Consider the following 8,853-nt stretch of genomic DNA (forward strand, 5'->3'; position numbering starts at 1 on the left):
TCGCAACGAGAAATCTGTTATTTTTCCTTTGCGAGGTTTTTCAGAGGTGTGCATGCGTGGTTATCGATATTTTCGTTCGTCTTTATATGGTTTTAGTTGGTGTTTATTTGTAATCCAGATCGCCACGATATGAAAGAAAAATGGATCATGCTCTCTCGCGATGAGAAATCTGTTGTTTTTCCCTTGCGAGGTTTTTCAAAGGTGTGCGTTTGTGGTTATCGATGTTTTCTTTCGTCTCTATATGGTTCTAGTGGGTGTTTATTTGCAATCCGGACCGCCGCCAATACGATGAAAAACGGACCGTGTGCTACATATTATAAGTTTGCTTCCAAAATAATATTTAGAAAATATTTAACAAGTAAAAATAATATCATATTCGAATTGTACACATTTCTAATCAAATTTCATATATAAAATATTAAAATCGGAGTAAAGGTTTAAAAGATATGATAATTTAGAAAATCATTTGTTTCACTTAAATATGATCCGCAGGTGAATTACCTAAAAAGTAAAGGGGTTTCAAAAAAATGTAAAATAACGGTTCGGATATGAATTGAGTGTGTATTGTGGGTTAATTCATAGAAAGCATAGGTTTTTTTTTGCGAAGTTGTGTGACCGGCTGCCAGAAGCACTCCTTAGCTTATTATTAGGTATAGTAAATATGCCCGTGCTTCTCAACTGGTGAAAAATTATTATCCCTGCATGGCCCCATCCTCCTACTAAATGGCCATGTCGTCCAAGACTCAAAAATCAGGCTAAGGAGATGTGGTGGAGATAAAAAGAGTCTTTGAAATTATGTGCCAAAAATGACATAAGGAGTTAGAAAAGGCAATTGAGACTTGAAGCGCTGCGATGGTATCATGGCCTAATTTCATAAAAGCATCTACGGTATTCTTTTTTGGTCCTATAAAAACAGCCTTCATACACTGCAAGGATCGAAGTTGTTGTCTTCAAGCTTGATGTCCCTCTAGACTTATAGTACGTCTTCAACAAATGAACAAATTTGAATTAATTGGTCTCACTTATGAGCAAGCGTTGTACCTGGTGATATTTATTAATAGATCGATTAGAAGCAAGCCGATCCATGACAGTTGAACAATAAAATATGATGAATCAAAAAAATCGAATCACTGCTTGGAAGTTAATTAAATGAAAAAAAAGAACAAACCAATACGAAAGAATAAACCTTTTTTGGACACCGTCTCATGTAAACCTACTCATCAAGAGCTACCAACATGTGCTAACCTTGATGCGAGCTCATATGCTTGATTGATTATTTGAATGACAACCAGATCTTTTTCTATTCATGCATGTGTTGGTTTTTAGATGTCCGTGGAGGTTTAATTAAGATCAAATCTGAGGAGCCAACACCAGCATGCAGAGCCCGGATCCCATAATCACATTTAATTAGGAGTCAAGTACTCATAATCCGGCTTAATTAGCGGTGCAGGCCCAACGGCTCATGCAAGGGAGCACGAAAAAAAAGATAAACTACAGCCCAACACCGATGAAAGATACAAATTCCCGGATAAATTGGACGAGCTAACAATAAAAAATATGCACAGGAACTTAGCCGAGTTGGTTATTGCAACAAGCCCCACGTTGTTGGCCTCGGATCGAATCCTGGTGCCCCCGCTTTTTTCTTTTTTTTCTATTCTATATCTTTAATTAAGACGCAAGGCTGTAAAAATTAGTACCACCTTGCGTATATGTTTTAAATTAAACTGAAAGCGTAAAATCATGAGAAGAAGCGTATTGTGACGGTGAACCCACGGAGTCAATCCGTGCTTTATTATTAGGGAAAGAAAAGTTAATCAAACTTTACAAAGCCTGATTTTGACCAAACCTTATATGCAGACTAAAAAGAAACGGAGGGAGTACTATCTGCGGATACATGATATTTTCGTTTCTTCACTGTCCACCTGCCTGGATCCGGGGAGCATGTGTCTTTATTTACTGCTTTTGCCCCACTCGGCTCCAAATTTAATCAACCATAATATTTGTGGGGTACCTAAAGAAATGCATGTTGTAATCCGTGATGCTTCTGGAGGTGCTGCATTATTTTGGGGACCAAACTAATCCGCACTGTGGCGTTCACTGCAACTGTGCCCATTGTTGTGATGCTGACGCCTACTTTTTAGTGTTACCCGTGTCCCATTTTGGTTCAAGAAAAACATCGCTTCCTACGATGGAGGACGCGCTGCCTCCTGGCAAATGGGATCGGAGGGAGGGGCTCTACCTCGTGATGGTCAGCGAGGCAGCGGCCGAAGGGGAGCCCGGCGTTGAACACGGGTGTTCGTCCCTTCATTTCTTGTATTTTAATTGATTTTTTCAGGCATCGGAGCGGATGCCGATGATGAATGTTACTTGTGCAATTTCAGGTGGAATGCAATGAACTGGAGTACAAGCTCAACCCCGGCAAACTCCAGTTCCGCAAAAGAGATTAAGAGCTCAAGGTACGTTCTATTTTTTTTTTTTCATTTTTGGTTCCAGAACAGAATAAAAAGGAAAATCGAATAAGGGGGGCTGATTGTATACACTTCAAACAAGGCAGGTACCAAGTTCCTAAATGGATCGACACCAGGGTTTCTGTCAAAGTAGTCGACAGAGAAAGAGAAGTCATGTGAAATGCCCATCTGAATGCTCAATTCTTCACAACGGCCATTGGCCAATACATCTGACTACAACTAACCTTGTCCATTTTTTTTCTTTGTTACAGAAATCTTTCAGGAACCGTTGTGCCGATGATGATTGTTTCTGAAATCTGAATATCATCCAAATGTAATAAGGCTACACTGTGAAAATTAAATTGTGACTAAGCCATTATCTAGCTGACATACCTATATCCTTATATGGACTAATTCATGCAGTTATTTCTAGAACACAGGCTGATTTAGCAAGCTACACTCAGAGTAAAGGAAGGCTTCATGGTCAGAAGGTACTAAGATATCCAACTCCTGATCCCAACAGATAATTAATAATTGTAACATGTGTCATATTGTTTTTCATTTGACAATGTCCCGTGTTGAAAAAAGTTCTTAGGTTTTAATGTTTTTTCCGTTACCACCACATCTGGGTGTTCAGGGGCATGACTTATCTGCATCAGTGACAAGTTGTACCCCACCATCCATTGCGACCTAAAGCCAAAGCGAGAAGAGGAAATGGAGCAACTTGGACTTCTATGTTCTCTTGCTGCATTCTCTGGGAATCATAAATACTTGCATAATTATTGAGCTGAAGGTGTTCATCGATAGTCTTCATCGATAAATACTTGCATATTTGACCGCAAACATTTTCTCGGTTGTGCCCTACTTTACTTTCTGAATCTTGGTAAGGTGCGAGAAAAATCTTTTTGGTGATATAATGGAGGCCTAATGAAGGTTGGATGATTCTGCCTGATGAGGATGTCCAATATTGCTCTCGAGAAAGTGAAACTGGTGAACCACAAGGCCCTTGCTGAAAGCTTCAGCAAGCCCACTTTTAGTAACATCAAAATAAGAAGTACGTATATGGATAGTAATCCTTCACTGAAAAATTTAATTATATTCTTCTGTAAATTAGGTTGCTACACTGCACCCGAGCTATACAGAAATGAAGTGTTCGACATGAGTATGCATAAACATTCAGCTTCATCCTTCACAAGGTCGGTATAAGTTTTTGTTCCACATGCAGTTATTGTGCAGCGTGCACAAATCAGCAGAGGCAGCTATTTCAGGTAAGATATACTGTATTAATAACCAAGTATAATCAACGTTATAGGCTGGCCTCATGTTGAGAATACTTGACAATGAGTTTTCACATCTACTACAGCGGTAGTATCCCACATTTATTTTTCTTTTGTTTGCATTATCAATCTGCTTACATGGTTAAGGATTTTTTTTCCCTTCCACTAGAGAGAAATGGATCCTCAAGTTCCATTTTGTGGTGATTTTCTTTTGGAGCGTTATCAATCAAGTTGCATGGTAAGTAGTAGAGTTGAAGGGATCCTAATGTTTCCATTTTTGGTGCTTATCAATTAGATCTTCGGCTGGCATAGTAGCTTCTGAGCACATGTACCTAGCAGCATCAAACAAATACTCGGTTTCAGAGTTAATTTCTTTAAATCCGGCACACCAAAATACTCATTTGATGCACTGCTGGGTAATTGAATAGGAATTAGAAAAGGGATGAGCAACTCAAGCGAATAAAGGGTAGAAGAATGAAGAAGTAAGCAGGGTGTGGAGGCAGGTCCTCTTAAGGCAACATGGAGGTAAGGCATCTATTATACCTAAATAGTTCATCCCCACTATGTTATTTCTCTCGACATGCAGCCTATCCACCTCAGCAGGTTTGCCACATCAACATTCTGTTAGTGACTTACATATGGGACCAACCACTGCAACAGCCCTGCCAAGTAAGATTTCAGTTACTGGCTAAGGGACGCACCACAACCTGGTCTCACGAGCATATGTTTTAGCTGTTACCGCTGCAGGCGCGCTGGAAGTCGAACGTGGGCTGTAGTAGGCTTCCTTCATTGAACGATCCAGCCCAAAGAAGAAAAAAAGATAGCCCATGCCATGACATGCTGCTGCGTCTCTTATTGCCAAGCGTAATGCCTCAAAAAATATATAGCCAAGCAAATGCTATCCCTTCCGCAGCGTCGATCGATGCTCAGAGGCGTTCGCCGCCACCAGCAGCCCTTTCGCCTCCACGAGCGCACTAAACTCAATTATTAGTTCGTCTTCCCCGCTGTCGCTCTTATTGCCGCCACTATCTCATCGACGGCTCTACGACGGACACGAAAGGACATCGCTGCATTCATCGCCTCTGAGTAGCTCGCCGTCAGTTACCCTTCAATTGTGGAACTCAGCCGTCGCCGCGTTCGCGTTTAAATATATGTACGCACTTCCATCTTCATCTCCCACACGCGCCAGTTCGCCTCTAATTTTCTGCTTCCCCTCTGTGTTTTCAACCCTCCTAATTTCACAACCCTGCATCCCTCAACTATATATGCTGCGAGAATTCCATCCAATTCTGCATCCGCTGCTCTATCTTCTTGGTTTACCCATCCAATCCAAATCTTGCGATACACCGCCTCCGCGCTAACCAGCCCACGCCAAATCGGCCGCCGCCCATCCACAAGCACACGCCTCCACCGGGGGGAATCAGTGCCTAGCGGACTGATGTTGTTGCCGATGTGCTCTTCCTATCGTTCAACGCAGCGTGACTTCTCGACAGGCCGGCAGCCCCGGTTGCTGAACTGCAGCCCTTGGGCGGAGAGGAAGGGGTCTCCGCTCATGCCAGATGTCATCCGCCGCTCGGGAACGCCATGGGGAAAGGGTGCTGTCCGCTGCCACTGACCACGCCCTAGGAGGTGCACCGTTGAGATCAGGAGGGATGCCTTCAGTCCAGGCTCTTCCTCCCTCGCCTTATTTATTTGATTCTCTCTATTTTTCAGTGCGTGAATGTGTGTTTGTATATATTTGGGTGAGGCATGAACCTGATTCTTCAGGGTGAAAACCTAGATTCTAGCCTTGGTGGTTGGATCCGGTGATGGCGACGCTCAAGTGTCGCTCCCTTACTGAAGGCGTTGTTGTTGAAGAACCTCGTCGTCCGTGTGGTGTCATGAGATGAATGGTGCGGATACAGTCATTTTTCTAGTTTGCCCATCGTGGATATGATCGTTTTGAGGCTTTTTTCTTTTTTCTTCGCCTATACATAGCTTTGGTCCTATATGACTTTGCTATTGCTGACGTGTTTTTGTGTGCGTGAGTTTGTGTTGGCTGTGTGCATCCTAGCTATGCAGAGGCCGGGTGTGTGCTCATTGTATTTGTATCCTCTTGATACTACATTTTGAGTTAATAAAATCCACCCTTTGTCGAAAAAAAAAGTATGTGAACCAGAGATAAGAGAATACACATGTGAGTGGCGAGGACATCGATGATCAAAAATCCAGAATGCTTTCATTTTAGACTCTGTGAAGACCGTGTAACAGTGAGAGTGTACCATTTTTCTCATCAGGTTCTAACAAACAGCGATGCAATATGGAGGACTTGATCGTTTACGTTGGAAGAATGGACAACCTGCAGGGCAACATGGGTATCTCACATCTATCTCTTTAGGGTTCAGGTATGTGAGGTGGAACTATATATGTGCAATCTTTTGATTTTGCATCTGATGCACAAGCAAATCGATCACATTCTTAATTCAGACGCTTATGACTAAACCATAAAAAAGATCCTGCAAATAGTGTGGTCTTTTTATGCACATTCTGTTAGTCTCCTTGCTTATTTTACAGAGCACCAAGCTCCCATGTCTGAATTTTATTTTTGATACTGAGTTATCATACACACATTCCATTAGTCTCCTTACTTATTTAGAGAGCACAAGATCCCATATCTCAATTTTATTTTCGACGCTGAGTTATCATATCACCATTCTCCATACTTATTTAGAGAGCATGGAAATATAATTCTCATGGTTCTATCAATTACAGTCAAAAACTGTGAAACCGATATGTGATGGATGGCAAGCTTATTTTTCAGATTTTTGTCTGATCCCACCTGCCGCAAGTGCGAGACGATTTTCTGCAGATGCTGAGGTTCTAGGACGATTTGGTGGTTCTTGCTTTATAGTATGTTGCCACTCCCATTAATATACAAGTATCTGACGACACAAAATTTCTTGCAGGTGGCTCAAACGGATCTGTTGGCACCCTGTCCATGCATACAATAGCATTCCCTGCTCTCCCCGTTCGATCATCTGTCCAGGTACATTTTGTTTCCTCCTTTGTTTAGTTTTATATTAAACTGACTGAACTAAGCATTTTTTACAGTATAAGCATGGATGAGTTGATTGGCTCGGTTCACTTTATATTTCTCATACGGATAGGAGCATCAAATGGTTTCAAGCATGCTTCCGGTTGCCTGGCAGTTGGTGAGAGAACTATGTGATATTATCCTCTCACGTAACCTGTTCTGAAGCTCAATTTAGGTGCAATGTCTATACAACAGAATACACAAGTCGAATCAGACCGAAGGCCAATGGTTTTGTTATTTTGGCGAGAGTCAACATATTTGGACAATGTCTATGTATAATAATGTAACTTTACTGGGTTTCTGTCATAATTTATTTGAACATTTTGATTACTACACTAGCATAACCTCATTTGGTTGCTACTACAGATTTCAACTATGGACACATTATCACAGTTTTCATGTCCTATCGTTGATAGATTATACCTTGCCCTTAGTTTTGTCAAAGTAAAGGACGCTAAATAGAGAAGTTTGCGTTATTCTGTTTATTACCCTTTCCACATTAACCATTTACTTGCAATTTGAGTTCACCCATTTTATTTGATTAGAAAAAGGCAGCCCGGTGCATGTAACTCCCGCTTGTGCAGGGTCTGGGGAAGGGTTCGATCACTTTGGATCTACCCATTTTATTTGATTGCTTCATTTTAATCAAAGCATTACCTTTCTTTAGTAACTTCCCACCATTAGCTTCCTTCATAGTAAAACGAAACTCTTTCAAGTTTAGTGATGGTAAGAATTATTACTTATTTAGCCGAATACAAAGCGCTGACAACTTTATTAGAAAAGTAGATAGAAAAGAGTAATAACAGTTTATTTCCCAATGGAGCAAAACAACCTATTACCAAGTCCATTTCTCTAACTCTATTAGCAAGTCCATTTAGTTGTTTTTTGTTTGAAGGAAGTCTATTTAATTGTCAGTAGTTAATATTGTTAGAATTTCTTGAAATTTTAAGAAAATATGCATTTGTTATTTTTGTCAGGTTGCACATGTGTATGGAGCAATTGATTATTATAAAATGGTCCGCAGCAACGCGCGGGGTATGGCACCAATGAATGTATGAACTTGCTTGTTAGGACCAACTTATCTGAAAAATGTGTGAAAAGTGGGACAATGGCGAAATGATTTATAAGTATAGTAAAAAATGCAGTCTGGAATGCAAATGTATTTCTTTTTACCATTTTGTATCTTGATATTGATATTCTAATACGTCTTTCTACTACTTAGTTTATCCAATAGTCAAACAAACACAAATTTGTAAAAGTGTACCATTGAATAATTCATCAAAGACCCCAGACATAGTACTCAAGTAATCTAATATCGGTGACTAACTCAAATAAGACGAGATTGAAAACCACAAAGCCACTACAAAATTATTTCTAGGCTTTGCTTGTTTCCATAACAAGTTTCCGTACTACACGTAACACACCAAGTTTGAGCATATTTGTTAGTGATGTCCTCTGTATGGTTAGGAGTCCAGAAGAAACTTCCCCATATGTGATGATTCAGAAATAATTTATTATCTTTGTACAATGATTTGGATATAATGCGTATGTTTACTTGCATAAGTTATCCTTCGTTATCATTGTTGTTCTGACAATACCCACAATATATTTTCTGTGGAACATGTTCTAGGTATATCTTTGGCTACTCTGTTCAAGGAATCTCTTATTATTGCGTCCACACAGTCGAATTTTGAAGGCTGTGTATGGAAAATCTTGTGGCAATTTTCCTGTTGTTCCTTCTAGGTATTGGGTACCCCCCGTTGCAAGATGGCTTCTACCTGAATCATGTGGATTGGTCTTCGCACAATGTTCTCGCAGTCAGAATTAGAAACAATGCCTACTTGTGGAATGCATGCGGCAACAAGGTTTGCAACCAATGTTATTATTGCAAGATTTAATTTCTGAAAGTTGAAAAGAGAATGAGAGATAGTACCTCTGTACCAAAATATAAGACGTTTTTGGAGTTCAATTTGAACCGCAAAAACATCTTATATTTTGGTACGGAGGAAGTACTAAGTAAGTTATTGCTCTGGCTCTCGGCAAGCTATAGCTCACT

The 8,853-nt window shown here is 40.4% G+C and overlaps 1 long non-coding RNA gene across 17 annotated transcripts in view; it reads left to right on the top strand.

Annotated features, from left to right (window-relative positions):
* Positions 1 to 7,230, top strand: part of LOC119329728 — an 8,338-nt gene extending 1,108 nt beyond the window's left edge. Inside the window, exons 2-14 of one of the 17 annotated variants that reach the window (XR_005159715.1) lie at positions 2,142 to 2,294; positions 2,382 to 2,456; positions 2,555 to 2,623; positions 2,720 to 2,781; positions 2,871 to 2,938; positions 3,085 to 3,240; positions 3,336 to 3,437; positions 3,562 to 3,962; positions 4,153 to 4,249; positions 6,001 to 6,108; positions 6,525 to 6,580; positions 6,670 to 6,749; positions 6,815 to 7,230. This is a non-coding gene — a long non-coding RNA (uncharacterized LOC119329728). Of the gene's footprint in view, positions 1 to 1,857; positions 2,295 to 2,381; positions 2,457 to 2,550; positions 2,624 to 2,719; positions 2,782 to 2,870; positions 2,939 to 3,084; positions 3,963 to 4,152; positions 4,250 to 4,327; positions 4,394 to 6,000; positions 6,109 to 6,524; positions 6,581 to 6,669; positions 6,750 to 6,814 lie in introns of all 17 variants that reach the window. The other 16 variants (XR_005159712.1, XR_005159710.1, XR_005159708.1 and 13 more) reach the window with 16 other exon arrangements.
* The last annotated feature ends 1,623 nt before the right edge of the window (positions 7,231 to 8,853 follow it).

This window comes from Triticum dicoccoides, chromosome 7A (assembly GCF_002162155.2).
Source record: "Triticum dicoccoides isolate Atlit2015 ecotype Zavitan chromosome 7A, WEW_v2.0, whole genome shotgun sequence".
Lineage (NCBI taxonomy): Eukaryota > Viridiplantae > Streptophyta > Magnoliopsida > Poales > Poaceae > Triticum > Triticum dicoccoides.